Source organism: Motacilla alba, chromosome 1 (genome assembly GCF_015832195.1).
Source record: "Motacilla alba alba isolate MOTALB_02 chromosome 1, Motacilla_alba_V1.0_pri, whole genome shotgun sequence".
Lineage (NCBI taxonomy): Eukaryota > Metazoa > Chordata > Aves > Passeriformes > Motacillidae > Motacilla > Motacilla alba.
This window is the reverse complement of record NC_052016.1, coordinates 41126817-41150691: the sequence shown is the minus strand read 5'-3', so window position 1 is coordinate 41150691 and position 23875 is coordinate 41126817. Positions and strand designations below refer to the sequence as shown.

At 35.4% G+C, this 23875-nt stretch overlaps 1 protein-coding gene across 4 annotated transcripts in view; it reads left to right on the top strand.

The window, feature by feature from the left end:
• TENM4 (teneurin transmembrane protein 4) overlaps window positions 1-23875 on the top strand; it is a 1547018-nt gene that overhangs the window by 195290 nt on the left and 1327853 nt on the right. For all 4 annotated transcript variants that reach the window (XM_038158275.1, XM_038158258.1, XM_038158266.1 and 1 more), the window contains one exon: window positions 1594-1640. The gene's annotated coding sequence lies outside the window, so the exon portion shown is untranslated. The remainder of the gene's footprint in view (window positions 1-1593; window positions 1641-23875) is intronic.

Genomic DNA, 23875 nt, shown 5'->3' with positions numbered 1-23875 from the left:
GTGATCAGCTTGTTTGAAGCAAAGGATCTGTAAAAAGCTTGAAAACAGACAGTTTAAGTAGATATTTATTTGACATTCTTATCCCACAGAGCCTCCTACTAGAAATGCAATCTAATTCATTAAAGTTCTGAACCACAGAAGCATAAAATGATGTTGGACTAAAATCCCATAATACTTACTAGTGTTTGTAAATGAGTAATGCTGTTAGGAATGCTTCCTGTCATTATCTGCTTGTGAAGGAGGCTGAGTGGGATTTCTTCAGATAAAGTATTAAGTCTCTCTACACAGACTACAGGTCTGATGGGGTGAGTGGTATTAAAGGAAAACAGAGCTGAGATTACATTCTGTGGAGTGCCATTTTTTACTGTTGTCTCTATTTGAAGTATCATAATGGCTTTAGTGACAATTTCTTAAACCCCTGTATGTAGAACATTTCATCTTCTTGTATAAAAGCCTTTATACTCTGAAATAATGGGTTTGAATAAGCTTATTTGTCCATTGTGTTCACAAGTAATTGGAATTTTAGTCCAATAACATTTAGCGTCTTCACTGCTCTCATTAGGTTTGTTTCAGTTAATTTAAATATTTCAGTGCAGCTTAAAGCCATTTTGAATTTAGCTGTAATTTCTCATCTGACACATCAATTTTGGTGAAGCTGAACAGTTTTTGAAAAGATCATCAGAAAAAAACAGGGAAATAGCTCGATTCTGTCTTCAGTTTGAGCACTACTAATGCCCACCAAATTAATGGAATCTTATTTTATTAATTACATGAAAAGAGAATAGACCCAGTACCTTTGCATATACTCTACAGGCTAGGAATATCTTACTTGGTTACTTACTTCATTAAGTATTTATTTTTATTGGTCAGAATTGAATTGTAACCAAACATGACATATTTCAGAAAAGAGGTAAACATCTTGATTTCATGTTTTCTTATCACTGAATATATTATAATATTTTTAGTGTATCCTGGCTTCCCCTTTATGGCACAATTCTATATACAATAAAATATTTTTTTTTCCTAAAGAACCTAAATTTAGGTATTGTTTATTGTTCTCAAAACCAGGACTTGTTTCTTCAACTGTTACAGCTACTCTTTTATAAAGTTTTGTATCAGTTCAGTGGCTTTTATTTCACAAGAACAAGACCAAAAAACTTTTAACCATATTTAATATCTTCTTGTTCAATTTGCCTGATAAATAAAAGCTAAAGAGTAGAAATTTGTTCAATAGATCTGACTTGCTGTGTTATTTTAGGAAATTTGCCAATTGTCATGATAATATCTCGTAGAAATATAAAAAATGAATTTTGTGTAGTTTTCTAATAGTTTAAAATATTCCCGCTTGTATACCATAAAGGCATCTACAGAAAATGTAAGACTACAAAACCAGGAATTTCTGTACTTATACTTGCTCTGAGATGCTCTTCTGGTGTAAATCTGTGTCATCACAGAGAACTTGAGAAGCTGCATTGATATGTTGGAGGTGACTCCACTGACCTGAGGCATCTGATTCACTGACACCCTCCTCTGACTCCTGCATTGCTGTATAAAGCAACTGAGACAAATCTTTTTGCTTTCTCTTTTCCTCAGGCCCCAGCTGCTGCTAAGACTGGCATGAAAATATTACTGACAGATTGGTAAGTCCTTTTGTTTTAAGTTACGATAGTTTACATTTTCAACTTGTTTTGTTTGAATGCTTGTCTTGGATTGTTAAGACCATCATGACACGCAGTTTAATTCAAACAATTATTTGATTTACTGTAATACAGGCAGAACTTTCAATTAGGGTTTCAAAACCAAATCTTTGCCATTGCAAATGGGTGTTCATATTGAAGGAAAGTGATTTAGCTTTTTACCATTTTCTTTTGCAAAATAACTTGGTTTTGAGTCAACTGAACAAGTCTCTGAACACATTGGAGATTAGGCAGAAACTTTTCTCAGTGGTGCAGTTCATCTGTCATTCCTAAAATTACTCTCTGGTGGCAGAAGTATATGTGATTTCAATGGTATGGTACATACACAGAATATCAAATCTGATGTGTTTTGGAGAAGTTGTCAAGGTATCAGGGTGTTTTTCAGGAGCAGGTTCTCTTCCATCCCAGTCAAAGGAAAGCTTCTATCAGCTTCTGTGGTGGCTGGGTCATTCTGCTTTAAAGTTGACACAAAAAAGTTCCTGAGTGTTAATGTAGTTATTTTTTATACTCAAACTATCCATATTATCTCCAATAAAAATTTTTCAAGTGGAGTTAGCCCTGAAGGATTTAGCCATTTATCTCCATACAGTTTTACTCTTACGTTGCATGTTGATGTAATGAAAAATAGACCATCAAACTGATATTTTATTATTTGACAGAAGCAACCTTTAAAACACTTATCTAATAACATATCTAATAATAAATGAGAGTCCACAAATATATGAACCCAATTATTTCTGCAGGTCAATATAAAATACAGTATATTACCATTCCATGGTACAAAACGAGTTATTTTAAGCTGCTCTTGTACCTGTAACTTGAGGTATGCATCATTTCAAGGCATTAATTTAAAAAAAAAAATTAAACATTCTTTTTAAGGAGAATACATCAAATCAGCTTGCCTATGAAATCTTCATAAAATATTTTGCATCAAAAAGCATTATGTGATTTTACTGTGAAAAATGTACTCTCTAGTAAATGGATTTTATAGAAGCAAAGCAGATGCAACATGTTTTACAAAAAACTTGGATCTAGTTTCATGAAATTGCCACAATTGGGGAGCATTTTTATTTGATATTTTATTGTTTTATTGACCATTTTAGAGCTCTTTTAGTAGAGAAATGATTGGTGAAGCAAGTCAACCGAATCAACAGAATAAAATTATATGCATGTTAAAAATACACTAAGGTGAAAAGGAAAGTAAAACAGATGTCTCTACTAATGCACACAGAAATGCCATCAGGAAGATGCTCATTTTATCATTTTTTCCATTAAGTTTTGCATCTCTACAGAAGAAGATTGCAATCTTAAACTCATCTTGAGGAAAGATTATGTTTATATGAAAATATTAAATGTTAACAAGAATGAGTCCTCCCCATGTACTTTTATGTGCTTTCTGTTTTTCCAAAAGCAATCATTATGATTGAGCTGTATCACAGAATTGAATAGAATTTTTTGTCTTACACTGTGTACAGACCTAGAGCTGGTAAGCATTTTCCCTTGTGGTAGTCCCAGGTGAGCAGAATCCTATTTTCTATGCTGAGGAGGTAGCTGTAGGAAATGTCACAGCTCATTTTGGGGAAATCACACCACTGACCAGAAATCAAATCAAGCAGCGAAATAAATATAGTGTTATTGGCTCGTTCTCTGCCTCTCCAGACTACACTATGTTCACCTTCACTTTATAGTCAGGTACTGGGTCCCAGTGCAGCTGTGGTACCTAGGTATGAGGAAGCTAGAAAACAACTTATGAAAGACTTTAGGAAGGAACAGAAAATATTGCCAGAATAAGAAAGTTCCTTTGAAAAAAGTGACATTTATGTAAGAACTTGTTGAACAACTTTTAGGACCTGATTAAGAAGGTGTCCAAAATTAGGTGCCACAGATCATCTCCCATAACACTGTTTTCATCCAGCATAATTTAGAGAAATGTGAGGCAGAGCATTATCTTGGTTCTACAACCTCTCCTTGCAAATTAGATTTTATGATCCATCTCTGTAACTGAACTAGAAAGGACCTAGACTGCCTGATATACTTTGTGCACTTCCAACAAACATCCACCATGGTCTGAAGAATGTCATAAACCACAGGCTACTCTAATGTGGAAGCATGGTTGAATTATTCTGTTTTACCACAGAAAATAATTCAACTGCATGGAGAGGCGTGCAATGCAGTTTGGTCTCAGTAGTGACAAGCAGTCATTGATCATTGTTTCAGTGATGGAGATGTAGGTATGGGTTTGGAGAAAGGGTGAGAGGTATGGGTCATAGGTATGGGTTTAGAGAAAGGGTCAGAGCCTGATTCTAGCCCAAGCTGTTTCAAACATTTCTGTTTTAGCTCTGCTCAAATAATTTTAATGGTGTAATTTTGATAAAAATTATTGTAGAGCTTGCAATAATTTTGGCGTAACTAGGTAACCATTTCAGATTTTATCTCATTAATTTTTGTAGAGTTGCTGTATGCTACTGCTCATGTCAGTTCTTGAAGCAGAAAAGGGCTATTCCATATAAGTCAAGCCTGGATTTTTTTTTAACTAACGTAGAAATCCTGAGTGAAGAGTAAGCTTTCTTCTTAGCTAGTTTTAGCTACTTAGCCTAGTAAAAAATATCTCCAGAGGACAATTCATTCTACTTCTGACATGAATGGCCCTGGAATTGTCTCTCACTCCTCACTGGCATTTAGATAAATACAATGATTCTGAATACTTCAACTAGAACTGCTCCTAAACTTGACATGGTAATCTGCTGTTTTTAAGCACATCAGTGTATTCATAAATACTTTCTGTTTCTCATTTTCTATTTGAATGTTATTAGTTTTGTTCACCTTTTTTAAGGCATTTCTAAGTTCATGTTGGAACAGAAACTTGTGTATTGTCTCAAAATGGATTGATTTTCAAGAATTATATTTATTTCCTTGTTTTGTGTAAAGGGTCAGTGACTGTGTTTTCTTCAGATGACTTAACAACTGAAAAGCACTTTTTGATATCATACTATAATAATTCACCCTCTGCCATGTGAAAAAAGAAAAATAAAAGTTTTCAAAGCATCACTGATAAAATTTCAACATACAATATTAGAAAATGTTTGCATATCAAGAAAACACTAAAATTTGCAACTGTTTTTACTGGGAGACTTAGGATTTTATAGCCTTCTGTGATATTTTTCAGAAACAGAGGGAACTACTGTTGTGATCAAGATGAGTCCTAGTTTTCCTATATTAACCTTGGACCATCCAGGTCCAGTGTTCTGTCTGTTTTTAAATTATTTTGTCCAATAAAGGATATTCTACATCTCTGTCTCTCATTAATATTTGCCAATCTTTTGTTCAGTTTTTGTCCCTTCAGTTAAAGCCTTGAGCAGTGTCATTGCTAACAATTCAAAATAATAACATTTTAGTGTAGATAATTCCCGAATAAGTAAATAGGAACGCAGGCACACAATTGAAAAAAATTCAGATGGGCAGAAACATCTGGAGATCATCTGTTCCAAAGCTGTACTTAGCTCTAACTATCTTCAAGGACAAGTTTGATTGCTCAGTATTTTGTTTAGGTGAGTTTTGTTTATCTTTGTGGATGGAAACACTACAACCAACCTGGGCAACCTTTTCCAGTGTTTCATCACTCTAATTATGCACTGTTTTTTCCTCACAGTTAATTGAAATTTTTGTGCTTCATCTTGTTGATATTGCCTATTCCTCTTCCACTGTACATCTTTTGGTGGAATCTGATTCCACTTTCTCCATTAACACAGTGAATACTATTCCTATTCTCTATAACCTAGGTATCAAAATAGTTATCACAAGCAGCTTTGAAATGCTTTTTCCAAGAAAATGTGCTATCTCTAAAAATAAGATATACATGCAGAGATTTTATTTATAAGTGGAATGAGCTGATTTTCTGATACATCTGCAAGCACCTGTGAACAGGAGTTATAGGTCAAGAAACTAGATGAGGGACGATAATCATACATTATTTTAACCTGCTAAAAAAAGCAACACTGAAGAATTATCAAGTCAATATTACGATATACAACTTTCTGATTCTCAAGATGACTTTAGAAAGTTGTCAACCCTACACAGTGCATTCAGGAAGAAAAATATAATAAATCAGTAAGCAACTCAGAAGACAGGTTCAGTGCTGTGTGTACATTTGTAAATCTGTGTTAGTGGCGGAAATAGATTTTATATCCTGCTGCTTCTTTGTTACGTCTATGAACACTAGTGGAAAAAGAGTAGTTATTTGGAGTGTCTGACCTAAAAAGTTTGGCTGATGAATGCTGAGTCTCATCCATGAAAAGCAGCAGCAAGCAACTACATTGATCAACATACATGAAATATTGTTTACAGTGCAAAGTGGAATAGTATATTTTGTAAAAGAGACAATACCAGCTTTATCTGGTGCTCTTATTGCACTAATTTCAAAGAAGCAGCTTGATGTGCAGATGAAAACTGCATTTGGTTAATATGATGGTCTACTAAAACTTCACAGTCATTTTTGGGGCAAAGCTCTTTGAGGTAGTGTCTCTGTCCCAGCTTTCTAGGGCTGAAATCATCATAAGGGCCCAAGATAGGTCCTTTGCACCTTATTTTGACAGGGTAGTTGAGTATGATATTTGAGGTAAATGCTCCTCAAATCTAAATCCTGAATTCTCTGCTTCTCTCTAGCTAACTTGAAAGATCAGGATTTTGAAAGACAGCTCTGGTCTTTCTAAATATTGTGACATCAGAAAAGTTCTCTGGCTGACTGTCAGTCTGGGTGATTGATATTTGTCCAGAATCCATTGTCATAAAAAAACCCCCCAAAAAACCAACTTTGCAGTATGTTTAAAAAAATGCCTTCCTTTTCTGTAAAAAGCCTAAAATGTAAATATAAATACTATTTATGAGTTTAGGATCTAGTCCGGAGACTTTCTATGAAACAGCTAAGTAAACTCTCTTGTTTGCTATATATATATTTAATTTGAAATGGGAATTTAGCATGCTGAGAAGACAATTCAGAGAATATTATAATTCAAGCTGCTGTTCTGTATTCTATACTCTACAGGCACACTGAGGTCCAGAAAAACTACACAGTATTTGTCTAATCTCTTCTGAAATTGATCAATATATGCAAATTGCCAAGATAAGACAACCTGTTGCGAGAAAGAGCAAAGTGATTTCCCTTATGCTTGGAAATCCTGGTTGGCCCTTGGGGTGTTTTTTTTGTGGGAAGTTGTTTTTGCATGAAAATTTATCTTTTTCTTTTTTTCCCCCCTTCTCAGCACATTGCTTAGGAAACCTAAATTAGGAGTAGAGAATATTGTATTACGGAAATCCTATTTGAATATAGGGTCTTAGTATCTCATTAAGTAATAAGTTCTCCAGAGGAGACAACCAGTGGGAACTCAAAGAGAAAATTACTTGCCTGAGATTAATAGGATAGAGACCAGAAGATCTCAAAACTCCCAAGTCCTAGTCCCAGCTGCTGCTGCCTTTCATGCTGTTTCACTTTTAGTTGCACAACCAGGAATCCTCATGACTTATGCCTCTAATATATTGGGGAAAGATTTGTAAAACAGGCAACAGAATTAGGAACAACCACAAACTGAAAAGTAAACAATTTTATTATCGATGGCTTTTGGATATCCAACAGGAGATAGGCTTCCACACAAGAGGGTTTTAAATAAAATTTGAAATCATCTGCAAGTAACCATTATTCATACACTGTTAATGAGTATAATTTATGATAAGGCACAATGACATAGCACAAGGGATGTTGCCTAAGGCAGCAACAAGCCTTGAGATGCTCAAGTAACAAGGTAATTGTGGTACAGCTCAAACAGTGCCTTGTGACGACAAATCCTAATCAGCTTTGATTATCCTGTGCTATGAAAGAACAAAGCTCCATTGAAATTATAGACCCACAAGCCATTTTGATTATAAAGTTTGTGTGTTTTTTCACAACATTTTGTCCATAACTTCTTTCATGTCTGTTTGAAAGCCATGAAAACATATTTGCAGTAATAGTTATATTTTACCTGTGTTTAAAGATGTTTGGTGCCTAGTATTACACCTGTAATATCAAAATAAATCTAGGAAAGAGTTTTTTTTCCTGGTGGCTTTTTTTTAAGTCTTCCTCTGTGGTCTTTCTCCAGCCCGGGATTTTTGATTTAGAACAGAACTCTGAATAATGTCCATGCTATAAAAGTAACCCAGAAATCCTGGTCCACTGGTAGCCATGCACAAAAGGAACTATAATTACAAAGTCCAGAACGAGCACTGCTCACTGTCTAGAGACATAAAATCCCTTTTAAACTGTAGAAAATATACTAGTACCTGGCAGAAAACATGCCATGCTCTAATCCATTTTTAGGAGCTCCAGATAGAGGTAACCACACTACTTCATGGTCAAACCTGAATTCAAACAAAATTGTTTAGAAAGTCCCTGAGGTGGGAGACAGGTCCAAAAACCTTGTTAAAGACAAGGTCGATGGCAGCCAGTGCTCTCTCCTTAGCCAGAGATCGAGACATTTTTGTCATAGAAGGCAGTTATTGGACCAACTCTGAGTTATCTTTCACAAATCTATGCTGACTGCTCCTGATCACCTCCTCCTTCATGTACACTGATATGCGTTTCATGACTGACCTTCATGACTTCCAAGGACTGGGGTAAGGCTGACCAGTTAGTGGTTCCTCCCATTGTGTTTTCAACCTCTCTTGATGCTGGGTGCATGCTTTGCCCTTTGACTTTTTTTTTTTTAAAGCAGAATCATGGAATCTTTAAGGTGGAAAAGACCTTTAAGATCATCAGGTCCTACCATCAAACTAGTACCACCAACATGTTCACCATTAAACCATGTCCTCCATATCCACTTTTTTTTTGAACAATTCTAGGAATGGAATTGCTACCACTTCACGTGGCAAACTGTTCCAATGCTTTACAACCCTATCTCTGATCCCTTGAATAAGATACTAAGCTTGAAAGAAAAGACAAGAAGTTTAACCTGATTTTTAAATGGCTGTTTTGATGTTCTTTAGCCTATTTCCAATAACTTTCAATATGTATAATTTGAACAATTATTTAAATTTATTCTTTAGTTACAATGACTTTGTTAGGATGGCATGAAAAGCATCCAAGATTATAATTTGTATTAATTGTTTTTAATCAAGAATTTGTTGTTTAATCAAGAATTACACCAGACAGGTAAGAGTAAAACTATATCAATTTCACTCTCACATGCTGCATTTTAAGTGGTGAGGCATTTTGTCTATGATTTTGTATTCTTAATACCATATATTTATATCTAGACAATCAGTAAGGGTCCCAGTAGAGATAAGAGGCCTAAAATACCTAAATGTAATAATGACCCCTTAATGACAAAGTCTAAATATGAAAATCAGACAAAATTTAGGAAGGGACAGGTGGAATGCTATCCTCATTTTCAGCTGGGGACAAAAAACCCCACTGTTTCCTAGAGTGACAATAATTAATTTGACTGCAATCATGCAGGTAGTACATCAAAGTCCCCTTGCTAATGTCTTTGTGCAAAACCAATCTGTCCTATTCACTGAAATAATGAAGTTAAAAATTAAAAAAAAAAAATTAATCTGTGTGCATTCAGAGGTACTTTAATGCAGGAGGGAAAAACCCCCAAACTAGACAGTTCTCATCCTGCGTATTTGTAACATTTTAAACAGACCCATATTGAAAATAGAAAAGCTGCCTACTTACAGATAAAGGATTCATTACTGGGATTAAAACAGAAAAATCTCTCTCTTGGTCATTTGCATCACTCCTCAGCCAAATTAATGTTTTAAAGGATCTTACTGGAAGAAAATTTAATGCAAGATTTTTATCTGAGGTAAAAGGCAGCACTTTAGCAGGTAACAATTCCAGAGTGGTAACAGAGGGCTTATTTATCACGTAGTATCGTTACATGATGAAGGGATTAATAATCACAATAATGCTATAACGCAACAAGACAAGCATAAGCTATGAATAAAAAAAAACGTATTGCATTCCAATGAGTTGGGAATGTAGAAGGAGTTATTCAATAGACAATAGTGAAATACTGTATATCAGTACAGAGGACTTGAGGGCAGAGCCTTGCAGACAGAAATGATTCATTGTTAGGAAACAAGGCCAGGAGGATCATGATACTTTCTGTTTGATAAAACAGTATAAACTGTTCATTTTTTAAAGAAACTGGAAGAAAATTTTACATTGCTAAGAGATGTTAGTGGGAAAATTTTAAAAATCTCTATGATAACTGGCTCTGATAATTGAGAGTATGTTATCTATTTCAGTCAAGCATCTTTAATACTATTTTATAGCCCTGCAAGAGAAAATCAGCATATGATTTCTCTTAGAAGCTCATGTAAACTTTGTAAGGGACTCATCTCAACAGAAGATTAAATCCATTTGCTATAAAACTTAAATTATGGAGTGTTAGTGCCTATGAGTATTACTTAGTTGTTCATTGTGCTTATGCTAGATTAGAAACAAAATCAATACCCTTCCCTCTTAACCAATTCCTCTCTGTTATACGATAAAAAAAAAAGTAAAACAAGTTATACGATATTGCCAGAAATATGAGGTGCAAATCCAGTGTCCAGTGAACCTGATAGATTATGTTGACTGTCACAGTGCTCAGATCTCATTCTGAACAGTTCCAGTGGCTACATGTAATACAGGGCCTGGTTGCAGACAGATATTACATGTCTCACTAGTTATTTAAAATTAAAAACACAAGTAGATTTGTGTTTTGCTTCCATTCATGTTGTGCTTCCATTGCACAATATGAGTGGTAATAGACCAATGCAAAAGGCTGCTGGGAAAGACTAATTCTCTTTGCAGCATCTGCTGAAATTGGAGTTGACTTTGACCAGTACATTTCTGTAAGAGGACAGAAACAAAGAGAAACCTAAGAAATTTTGGTGGGGAGATCTTTGAGACCAAGACTGTGTTAGAGCATCGCATTTCAAGAAAACAGTACTGTGTAATAGTTCACCTAAATGCAAAGCAGGCTGTGGCAATATGTCATAGCATATCTTGTGTGTCAATTGTTTTCTTCTTTGGGAATTAGGGCAAAAAAGGAAGTGTTTTATGTGTCATCTGATTAACATGATCCTACACTTGTTCATATATAAACCATATGACCAGTCCATGTATGTCTCAGAAGAGATCACTCTTTTCCAATGCATGTTTGACTGTGGTTTAAAAAGAAGTCTCCCCACCCTTCCTTTAGCAAAGAAGTTTCTTGAAATAAATGGCATACCTCTAGATTTTATGCCCATTTATTGGGCCCCTGAATTTGTGCCTCTAAATACGTATCAGTAAGGCAATCTTCTTCCACTGGAATGTGTTTCACTTTGCTAAACTAACAACTGAAATATGATTAATCACTTTTCCCTTGGGGTCATTTATTATGAATGGTTCATGTAGTTACTACATAGAGCATCTTTCTAGGGTGGTGTGATAAAGTGAATGCTATTACAAATTGGATTCTTGCTTGGCTGGTGCCTATTCCTATTACCTGTGTGAAATTGCATGGCTGACTCTTGCAAACTAATATTTTGAGAAACTCTTCTAATATCTCAAAAAAACTCCTACCAATAACCAAAGCCCACCAAAAAACCAAATCAAACCAAACAAAAAAAAACCCCACCAAAAACCAAACCAAAACACAAAAAAACCCCATGAAAACCCCCAAAGCAAAACAAAAACAAACAAAAAAACCCACTCCAAAATGCTCAGCAACCAAAAGTTTCTGCACTATCTGCCAGCCTCAAAACAACCTCCCTATCTACTGCAGTTTATATTTGCAAAATATAAGATGATATAAACAAAAAATTGATGCAATGTAGTCTCTGTAAAATTTTTGGTTTTTTGGAGTGCTGCATAAAAACATTTTCTAATATAGAACACTTTAACGTGATGCATGACTGTCAAAGGAATATATTTTCTTTTATGGGCAAACAAGAAGATGAAATTACACTTCTAAGAGATCGCAATAGACAAGAAACATGCATGCCTGCAAAATCAGTCTATTTAAACCAAATTTCATCCAACTTCTAAGAAGTTGTCTCTGCATCTGATGGATGTGATGTGTTCATTGTGATAAGACAAATCTTGAGAATCACTACCTTAAACATCTATATTTTTTGTACATTTTTTTCTTGCAACCCCTTTTTACTTTTGAATCACTGTCTTGTCAACTTTTATTTTTGTTGTTAGAATGAATTGTCTCAGTCATAAAACCTCTGAAAGTGTTATTCAATGTGCTGAAGTAGACTTCTATAGAAACAATTGGAAGTAGTGCACCAAGCTGGACTTTAGCAAAGTGGTAAAATGAAAACTTTTGGGAAAGTTTTTTTTTAAATAGTCTCTCCATGGTCACATTGCTGTAACTGCTTAAAATGTTTCCTCAGAATATCACAATCTTTGTTTTTGAGGCAGTCTTTAAAAACAAATTCCAATGCCTGTGGCCTTCATTCTGAAGTAAATCAGGTTTTGACTGAGGGGAATGAATATAGTATCAACGCTGGGGGCGGGGGAAAGTGTGGAAAATATTAAAACTATGCCTCTAAAAACTACTTATATTTGTACTCCCCCCCAAAAAAAATTCATATAAACAATTTAATTTCTCCTCCTATTTTAACTGTAAGCTTGAAATGTTGTATTTTATGAACTGGAGTAAATTTAGAGCATAATATACATCCTTTTAGCTTGTCATGACCATGCATAGATTTTATTTACATTTCTTAAAAACCATCCTTACATCAGCACTTAAAGCTCTTTAGTAATAGCAAACAGAAACATTCGTGTCCCTAATATTGTTAAGATAGAGCAAAGCTGCCTGTTGAATATCACATCACATCACATCATATTTTGTATTTAAAACCTGATTTCATCTCTTGCTTTGAAATGGAGCAAGCTGTTACGGTGATTCTCAGGCATGCTGAACTGAAGGCACTTTAAGTTGCTCTGAGGAGGTGGCTTGCTGTGAGTGGCAGTGGTGCAAATACAGGTTTATGTTGAATTAGCACAGAAGCGAAGTCAGCCTGTGCAGAGAAGTTGTACCTCTAATAATTACCCGATGTGATGGGAAATAAGTATGCTCGAAAAGTATTTGTAGTGAAACTCAGAAATATGTTAAAAGTTTACTCAGCATGAAAAAAAGAAGGATTAAAAATATCCCACTGATTTCAGGTCCCAGTAGAAGTCTAAAATAGATGAGGCTTCCCCTCAACACAGATTTAAATTTTTTCCCAAGAACCCACATCAAACACATTGAAGAATGCAGGCTTCCAAGACCCAATATGAACTTAAGTAGGTTGGTTAGGGCTGCTTTGCAATGCAAAATCAAGCTTTCTCCTGGGTATTTGGCATGTTTTCTTGCAAAAAGTATCCTTTCAGTAAGAAATCTCTAAATAGATCACTATCCCTTGAAAATTCTTCTGCTTGAATATCTCAATAGTTAGTTTACCACCCCTACTTTTACAGCCTTGTTATATCAGTATTTCTGAAAAAAAGTAATGTGTGAGGTCCAAAATTAATGAATTTTCTCTGATTTTTTTAATTCTTTGGGATAGATATTGGAATATGTCATATATGAAAATATGCCATTAGTGAAAAAATGAACCTGTGCCAAAAAGTGGATGCAGTGCCACAAGGACGAATTATAGAGGAATAATTCCTTCCCTGGATCTGAATCTGCTCCTGCTCTTGAATGCTGATGGATGCTGATGCTCTTTGCTGGCTCATGCCCCAATACTTTTCTGTAGAATTGTTACATGCAATCCTCAAATGCTAATATTTGGGAATGAGGAGTTTTCAACTCTTCCCACAGGCAGGACTTTGCGTTTGTCAAGATCATATGGGAAGATCATACAGAAGAGTGGTCAAAGCTCTTCTGTATGTAGTAAAGGTTTTTCTTTATTGACCTAAATTTCAATTTTTTTTTTGTAGTTAAATCTGTTAAAGCAGAATTCAGCCTTATCTCATTGTTCCTAATGATTAGGTTTTTAAGTAGAAGACATGGGAAGCAAGAATATGTAGAGCAAAATAAACAACATCTAGCAGCAGGAAGGAATGAAAATATTAGAGGAGAAATATAGAAGTAATATAATAAACTCTTGTGAGAAGATTCTTGGAGTGTCAAATTTCTGGAAATCAACACACCAATATATGAAGATTATTCATTGATTATTTAACTGCTGCAATATTGCCCAGGATCTTTATATAATTATGCTTATTTAGCTCTTGGGAAAGGAAACCTCAGTAGCCCAGAGGATTTTTATTTATAAAAAGGTCTTATTTTATAAGACATATTCCAATTATACCATATTCTATGCAATAATGGATACATTTTATCAGCTGCTTGGGTGAGCTGTATTTTACTCACCCTGCATGTAGTACTACAGGTTTCATCAAAGTCAGGCATGTCTTTACTGCCATCTCTGCCTGCAGTATGGAAAAAGAAAAACAACAATTGAACCTAAAAACTGAGCATAAGAACATCAAGAAACTTACTGAACTACTCTAGACTTACTTTCAGTGGCATTATAGGTATATTTTACATTAAGAGTAGGAAAAGATCCCATGCACAAATAATCAATATTTGACTTCATGGATGTGACTGGGAAAATTTCAGTTGCCTGTTTTGATAAAATCCATTAATCATTTTTATTGCCTTTCTGCAAGCACACATGGAAGTAAAGGAGGTTTTCTGAAACACATATAGGAACCTCACACAAAAGTTCAAATGATTTGATGTAAGCAGAACTGTAAGTAAAAGTCAAAATGTGCGTTTAAGAAAAGATCTTTTCCTGAAGCCAAATGCTTTCAGAAATTAGAATCTTTTGTTTTACTTTGATCTGTCTGTATTCCTTTTTTTTCCCCTCCTTAGTCTCCCAGCCGGAATTCCTTTGGATTCCATTTTTCAGTATCCATGCAAACACCACAGAATGTGGTGCTTGAACACCTCCTCATTCCTAGAAGTGTTTAAGGCCAGTTTGGACAGCTCTTTGAGCAACCTGGACTAGTGGAAGGAATCCTTGCCCATGTCAGGGGTTTAAGATTCCGTCCAACCCAAACCTTTATGTGGTTCTGTGATTCTCTGATCACAGTTATTAGACACTTCACATGAAGAAACAATGAGACAAAACAAATGACCTGGACAACAATGTGCCAGATATTTCAGAGACTGGCTACTTCACTTCCATTTGATGCTTTCACATAAATTCCTTATTTCACATACTTTTCCTATCCAGTTGGACAACTTCATCTCCCTCTGATTCAATTTTCCATTTGTAAAAGGAGTATAATGATAGTTATCTATCTCTGCAGGGTCTTGTGCACCTAATGCAATATTACACGGCACTTTCAGATACTGCAGCAGCAATGAATAATACAAACAGGAGTGTGATGGAGACTGCTTCATCTTAAGGGTTGGTTTCCTTTCATATGATCATAAAACCACAGTTAATACTCACAGGACTTAGGAACATTCAGTAGGGGAATTATACAGTGACAGACAAAAAAAGGGCTATGGCTAATTCCCCATGAAACCTTCTTTATACATAGCAATAATTTGGTTTTAATTTTTCCTCTAATGAAGCATCACAAATTATTTCCTCACCTTCTGATAAGATGGAAAAAAAATATTCCTTTGGAATTAACTGGAGCTTAATTCATATCTGAATTCTCTATACTGTACATGGACTTCCACTAAGAGTTTTTTATTTAGCTCATGATTGCCTCTATCTTGTCTTCATTCTCAGGGATAAAAAGATCTGAAGTTTTTCTGAACATTTTGCTGTTGCCAAGGTGATAAAACACCAGCTCAGAGATTAATGGTTTGTCTCTTGCTGCATGTGTCTTAGAAAGGGTCTGAGTGTATATGCTCAGAGACATGGGAATTTAAGTCAACAGACTTCACACACATTCAGTTTTACAGGAAAAAATGTTATTCTAGATGGTCTTTAAGGCCACTTCCAAACCAAAACATTCTATAATTCTATCATGATATCTCAAAATTTTAGGCTGATTGTGGCAGATTGACCCCAATTCGGATTGCAAGCAAGTAAACACCAGTTTAGGAGTTCAATACAGCAGCACTTGAAGGTAAACTCTGTAACTCATATTTTATAAAGATTTAAGATTTAAGTTTTAGGAGTCTTGTATTTCAGTGCCACAAGATGTCAGTGCAGTTCAGCAGTTCAAGCAACAGCAGAGCCCTTTCAGAATGTGAGCTGCAGTGAAAATGGGCAACAGAAAAGAAAGAGAATATCTGCAGTTAATTATAAGGTCTGTTCTCATAGAAATACATCTACAGTGTCTACATGGCTTTTTTTTTTTTTTTTTGCACGTATTTCTGGAGCATGCTCTGTATAATTACTATTAGAATCAACATAAATATAAAAATTCCAAATAGGAGCTACTTTATATCCCTGTCTGCATTTTACTTTCCTTCTAATTTGACAGTTAATGAAAAAGCTGCACCTATATACATTTTACTGCTCAATTAAGAAGCATTTTCTTTTCAGCATGTTGAATTTTGATGATACTTTTCCAAGTTTTGCTCAGACTTTGTGCAAGGAAAAGGAGGATGAGGAAGAGGAAGAAAATCAAGCCCAGCTCCCTTATAGTAATGACACATCCACCTTACTTGTAATAGGAGCTAATGTGTTTCTATTACAATGATCCCATAGAACGGGTAGTTAATCATCAAGAAAATTCATTAGGTGAATGTCACCAGGAACTTGTGTACTGTGGCAAAGGAACAATGGACAACTATTGGAGCTTTAGTTCAGCTATGAGTTCCCCTCAAAAGGCTGCTTTGCTCTTTAGGAAATTGGGTATGAAGTTAATGGCATGATAAATGGGTGTTTGAATTTAGTAAGCTTCTTTGACTACAAGGACAGAGTTCTTCCTGCCTAAGTGCCAGATAACATTTCATACTGGGTCTTGTTTCATAATGTTTTTGAATTTTCACAAAAGTGGAGCCATCGCATGCAAGGCCAAGGTAAGAGGAATCTCCCATCCGAAAATCAATGCTTTCATGATTTTATCTTTTGAGATATATATTTTACTGATGTAAAATGGTCCTTTTTCACAATGCACAAAGCAATGAATTTGTTGACGTGGCTTGGCCTATGCCCATATGAGCATTAGTAGTGCTTAAAATGCTTGTATTGCTCTCGTAGACAGTTTGGGAACTTTGTAAAGAATCTTTTTCTTTTTTTGGAGATTAAGTGCACACATATATGTTTCAAAGCCATCTTATGGACAGCACACAAGGGCTGATACAGCTCTGAAATATGGGTATAAATCTCAGCCTGAAAAAATCACAATTTCAGAGCAGAGAGGTGTGAAAGAACAGCATTTGGATGTGCATGTTGGAAACTAAATGAGGGCCCTGAACAAAAAGGGTTGATTGAAGGTTGCTTCTGCCTACCCATGGCCTGTTTCTGTACAGACAATCTTGTCGGGCTCGTGGGGGGTATTTTCGTGTGTTAAGGCTGATGTAGTGCTAACCCTCCACCTGTGCTCAGTTTGATGAAGTTTAAATGCCCTCAACTAACCTCTGAGCTACCACTGCCATCCCTGGCAAGGAGAGCATCATGAAACACCTTCCAACCAGAGCACTGAGCAACAGTCATTATGTCTCGTCTTTCCTTTAATTGGGACCGTTCCCAAGGAAAAGGTGTCACTACCCTCTTGGCAAGTCAGGATTCATTGAATACAATACAGGGTATTGTAATAAATAACCTGTTCCTATCCTTCCTCAGCATTGTATTTATAGAAAAGTTAAACCAGCTGGGGGGAAGTAGTTGTAAGGGAAGAAGTGAGCTCTTGCTCCATATCTCATTCAGCATCAGCCAAGCCTTGCATGAGAGTTATAGGTGGCCCCAGAATACTACCCAATATTTCTCTCACTCATCCATTACCTTTTCTTTTTCTTCAAATAATAAGTGAAGAAGTAATTTGTTTACAAGCCACATTCTCCTTTTCTCTGCGGGGTGCTTCAGATGTCAGCATGATAGAAGAGCAGGGGCGTTTGTACATTGGCCAAGGATCTGCTGCACAACCCATTATCGCTGGGGATATTTGCATGAAAACAGGGCATCCAGTAGCTGCTTTCATAGTTCATATCTATCCATGCAGAGAAATAGCCACAGTACCAGCAGCAATTACCTCTTGTGTTGTAACCTGTACCTTTCTCCATCTTCAAACTAGATGGGTCTTATTTTTGGGGAAGGTTGGTTTTGGCTTGAAACACACATCATGCTGCAGAATATATTTGGAGACAGAGGCAATTTTTTTGCTCACTAAAATAAAATCTACGTGGAAAGTAAAAAACTGACCTGGACTAGCAACATCAAAGCAGAGACTGCCTTGTCTTTGTATCATATCAAATTTGAGGGTGAGATAGCTAAAGGCAGCTAGTCAACTAGTTTGATACAAACAAAAAAGAATTACACTGTGTTATGCTGAACATCTCTGTTTTATGAGCGTCCAACCCTGATGACACCTGTTATTTATTCTATAAATAAGATTGAATTCTTGTCTCTGTTTTGGAATTGCATGAAGCATTTGGGATTATTCATTTTTCTATGCCAGGAGCAGTAATTATGCAGATGCACAGGAATGGACCTTCTTTTAAAAGTCTCTGATATATTTACAATCCTAATATAAAATCAGCCTCTTCCTAGTAGAGGAGCCAAGAACAAAAATAAAAGGCATTGTAAAAGAATTATTTTCTCCCTCCACACTCCTTATCAAAATAATAGCTTGGGTAGGATATGGCTTAGGTATATTTGGGTATGGCTTTCAAATTTGCTTGATTTCAGCAGTCAGCAATAAATTTCTGGTTATTTTAATTCCATTCCTGCAAGCCAGGATTCTGAAGCCCTTCCTTTGTGTTCAGTCCTGCTGTCAAGATTTTAACTTCTAAAAATATATCAGGAAAATGCAATGAAAGCCAGACAAATTAGTATAGTAGTGAATAACTTGGAAAACACTCCCACTCCAACATTATATAAATATGTGTTAAATTATGGCAGTTATGGGAATAAGTTTCTGTGGATAGCCTCAAAAGCTATAAAACAGACTATTTACTTTAAAACGCAGGAGAACCTTCTGAGTTTTCTGACTTTGTCATATTGCTTAAATGCAGGTGAATGAACACTGTTCATTTCCAAATGAAAATCAAGTTCTTATTTTAAAATGTGGAGTTTGACAGAGGTCATAGCTCTACAAACTGTGACTGAGAGTGTAAGTCTTTATTTGTCTTCATAATGCAAACTTTCCACATTATTTGTAAGAAAACATGCAGGAGACATTTTTCAAAATTACTTTCTTTATAAATATTTTTTCTAGTTGCAATATATCACACCATTCCTCTTTATATCCAAGCGATTTCTTCTTGTTGCACAGAACTTTATTGTAGAAGGTCACTCAAGAAGTTTAACTTCAATACACTCTTATTTGGAAATGTCTTGGACATCTCACAATATATTATTGGTTTACTGGTTTATTTTCTTTACACCAAGTGCAATTGTCATTTATCTGTTTCAAACTGTAATTTATCTGTTTCAATTATTTGCTTCACTCTCAAAATGAGAAATGACAACTTTTTGCCATTATCTGGGAGATTGAGATAAATGCTAGCTTTACTGTACTGACACTCATAAAAATGTAGGAATAATTAGTTCCTATTTCTGTGCTACAGTACAAGCTAGAATTGGTCCCAGGTTAAATCAGATCTTATAATAAGACCAGGCTAAATTGTATCACGCTGCAGAGGACTTGAAACTGCTCAAAGAAGTCAATTGAGTATTTTCCCATACTATCACCACCATCTCTATCTGTATTTATAGATTCTTATTGGAAAGTAGAACAGCTACTGAGTGTAAGAAAGGGACTTAAACTTCAGAAGGAATTATGCAGTGCTCAGGCAGCCCTGAGGATCAGGAAAGAAGAGATATTATACAGACATCTGTTTGGTCTTGAAGCAATGTATTACGCACAGTTTAGTCAAACCCTCTGTGTGTGTTTGTGCATGCACTTACATGAGTGAAGTATTTCACAGAGATTTATGTTACATTAGTCAGCTTTTCTGTCTTACACTTTTTGAGATGAGGGATGTTTTTCTGACACTATGGGTAATAGATCTGAGAGGAAAATCTACAGCTGACTGAGAAGCAGGGATTTAGGCTTGTGCCTAACAACACAGCATATACAGAAGATGAGTTTTGGGATGATAATGGGTTCTGCTATTTGTATAGGAATATTTTATCTGCATACTTTGGCTGCCTCCCCCAGTGACTAGAACACCAGTGTATAGTTTAGTGCTGGAGACACAGTAAACTACTTGAATTCACAGAGGCTAGGAAGGCTAATTTTTTTCTGTAAACCATTTTTGTCTTTGGAAATATATTTCAGTCCTTTTCTCATCAGGTAGACCAAAAAGTTGAAAATTGTCATACAAGTTTGATGTTTCACTTTATTTTGTTATTAGCTACAAGAAATTGTGGCTTTTCTGAAAGGGCAGACAATCCCCATAATCTTTGCTCATTCTCTAATACACTGTATCATTACTGTGGACCTCAAAACCCCAGCAACTTCTGACTGAATTGTCCTGAATCTCACCCATTTCACTTCAAACCCACCAGAGAATATGAGAAATAAAACTGATCAGGTTCTTGTGGAGTGGCCAAAAGGGCCCTCACACAGATACACTACTGCTATCCAAGTTAGAATGCAGAATATTGATTCTCCTAGTGTGTTAACCTATTGAATAAGCATAACATCAGGTATATAAATCAATAAAAGTTTTCAAAAACAGGTAAACATATTAAGTAAGCTATACACATATATATATCTATGTATGTGTATACAAAACTGTATAGAGATTTGCAGAGATAGGAAAGCACATTCTTCAGAAACATCTTCAGGGCTGTGAAGTGCTTTGGTGTCTGCAAGTTATTTGCACAGTATTTATAGTGAGACCATATTTATTATTCTTCACTGACTCCAGAGTCATCTTGTTATTTTATTAATCAAAAAGCAGGTTTTAACACCAGAATATTACAAAGTTTGGTTTTTTTCCTAGGGTATGGTTGATTTTCTTTTGTTTTTCCCAACTGGCAATGCTGCAAGCTTGGATCAAGATCTGATGATGAGATGTTAATGAAGCAGTTATTTTGATTCTATTTTGTTTATATGCCAATAAAATTAAACAAAATTTAGTTCCTTAGTAGCCTAGCAAAATAAAACACAGCAAAAAATGTATACCTTTCTTATTCATTTTAGTATTTTTTATTCTAAAGGGACAGAATCATCACTATTGGTGTCATGTTCATATCACTAATCTTATTGCTTTTGTAGTCAAAACTAAAACTAATTATTTTTCTTAATTTAGATAGATTTTCAAAAATCAATTTTTCTAAAGATGAGGATGGTCTAATAAACTCTCCTATGTGCTGTAACTTGGTAAAACAAATGTTGAATAACTTTTAGGTTTAACCTTGTACATGGTAAAATGATCTGATTGATTTTAGCAAAAGACAGATTGATAAAAAGATTGAATTTATAGTTTCATCTACCCTTCTGTTAGTACATTGGTAGGGTGTATAAACTTGTAAGTGTAGATGCTAGGAATGGGTTATTAAAGACACTCCGTGTGGGTCAATAGTCCTCAATAATTCAAGATATAATTTAGAAGTATGATTATATTCAGTACATTACTACTGTTTGCCGCTTTGTTTCAATAATATCTTAAGATTCACAGAAAGACAATTTAATTTATTTATTTGGGCAATCATAAACCTGTCCTGTGGAATTTCTGTGGATAATAATAGGAACATAAAATTTTGTAATCTTCAGCACAAAAATTTGGTAGAATCAGTGAAGCAGTGAACATTTCTTACACTTGAAGAATGAGAAAGAAAAAAATCCATGCTCATCTGAGATATTTTTTTTTCCTGGCTATGAATTATGGTGTTCAGGTAACCTTAGTTCCTTTAAGATCTCCTTCGTTACCACATAACTAAACCACCAAAACAAATCGAGGAACTGCACAGACTGTGCCAGAAAGGAGCCATGTTGTGCTTTTATTCAATTCAGTCATTCTTTTCCAGTTGCTTTTCCTCTCACTCTCCATTATGTCTCTTTCCTTGTCACGCAGCTAGTCTTCATTATTGTGGCATAATTTGTTTGAGTGGAGGAGGAGGAGTGTTCTGCTCCAAAGATTGCCAGGCTGAGGCTGACTCTGTTTTGCTGTGATAAGGAGTTGCACACTCTGTATTCCACCACTAAGCCATTTCTGATTCAGAGTTGTGCCCTGTCTTCCATCTGTCTAGATGGCTCACAATAGAAGGAGTGAATTCTTGGTACCTCAGCCTTGGAGATTAAAACAGCCACACTGAATTGGGTTTGAATCTTTTTAATTGAGAGCCAGTGGAGCATGTGTGAGATATTCCATGCTTTGCTTCTGTATGATGTGCTGCACACTGCAGTTTGTGTGCTATATTCAAAGTCAATACCCAGTCAGTACCAAAGCTCATTTTTGCAAGTGTAATTACAAATGTAGTTACAAAATGGCAGGGACAACTGTACGTTCAGCCATTTTGGGGCACAGTTTCCTGGGAAACCACAAGCCAGAGATGACATCACTCCACTCTACACGTTTGATTACAGCAGGATTAAATCCAGTGATAACAGCTGAGAGATTTTAAGAAAACTGAGAGTTCCACTCACAGTTTCTAAATGCTATGTTTCTTTGGATGAACAATTAAATTTTGTGTCTTCTTTTCCCCTCCTCATCTGTTCAAAACATCTGTCAGCATTAAGAATAGGCAAAACCAAAACTGTTTTCCAATTTAACCTCCCTCCTCAATTCCAGCAATTCTGAATTCAGAAGTAATTTTTCCCCCAAAATGTTAAATTTTGAAAGACTTCTTGGGGTTCTTTTATCTCCTTAGACCGTACATCCTTAAAATGATTTTACCATTCTTCAAAATGCAAAAGTTTCCTTATAAATTTCTTCAGAACTGCTAAATCAAACTGTATGACGAAAGAAAGGAAAGAAAGAGAAAGAAAGAAAGAAAGAAAGAAAGAAAGAAAGAAAGAAAGAAAGAAAGAAAGAAAGAAAGAAAGAAAGAAAGAAAGAAAAAAGAAAGAAAGAAAGAAAGAAAGAAAGAAAGAAAGAAAGAAAGAAAGAAAGAAAGAAAGAAAGAAAGAAAGAAAGAAAGAAAGAAAGAAATTGAAATAACCTTCAAAACTTAGAGATTTCTCCTTTTCTCTGGTTCTTTATGACAGTGACTGTTCACAGATGAAAAAGATTATGTGAATGATATGAAAAGTTTCTGCACAAAGGGAATGTACAGATAATATGAAAGGGATTTGTCCCTGTAGGAAATTAATTCCTATCCTGAAATAATGTTGATTAAATACTTGGCTTCCTTTCATCTCGTCTTGCTCTCTTTGTACCAATTCTCAAGAGAATGAACATCTATTCTGCTGAGGTGTTTAATCAACCTCAAAAGTAATTTGTTTGCTCTGTGTATTTTTAATGCTATAAACTCAATCCTTTAAATAATAATAAGTCACTGACACAGTCACTAGATACTGTATATCTTGAAATTATTATGGCTGATAGTGGTAACTGTAGGAAATCCAGTACTTCCTGCTTCATGAAAAGATCTCTCTGAGCTTCAATTCCAAGTATAGTAACAAGCTGGTCAGGAATTATGTCTGAAGTAACAGAGCTTGATATGGTCTCTATCTACATTGCCACCTTGCCTGAAACTAGGCAATTCCCCAAGGTAGATCCCGGTCCTGAGAAAGATGTGTGGAGTTTCTTACTTTTGGGTCAGGTGGAGAGCTGGGCATTCTCTAACAGCTAAATCTGCTGTAAAGAGTCATTCATAGCTCTACTGAATGTGCATGTGATCCTTCACCTAGTTGTCTTTGAACAATTTCTCCAAGAGTGACAAGCTAGCTTGATTTCTAAGAGTTGACCAACAAATATTTGGACTTATTAAGAGGGTCCTTATTCTTTTCTCTTTCTCTTTCTCAGGGCTTTTGTGATCTCAGACTTCATGTTTGGTTTTTAAAAATAATAAAATAATTCCAGTCAGTTCAGGATTTAAAAAAAAAAAAAAGAAGAAAAAGCCCTCAAAAACTCAGTCTA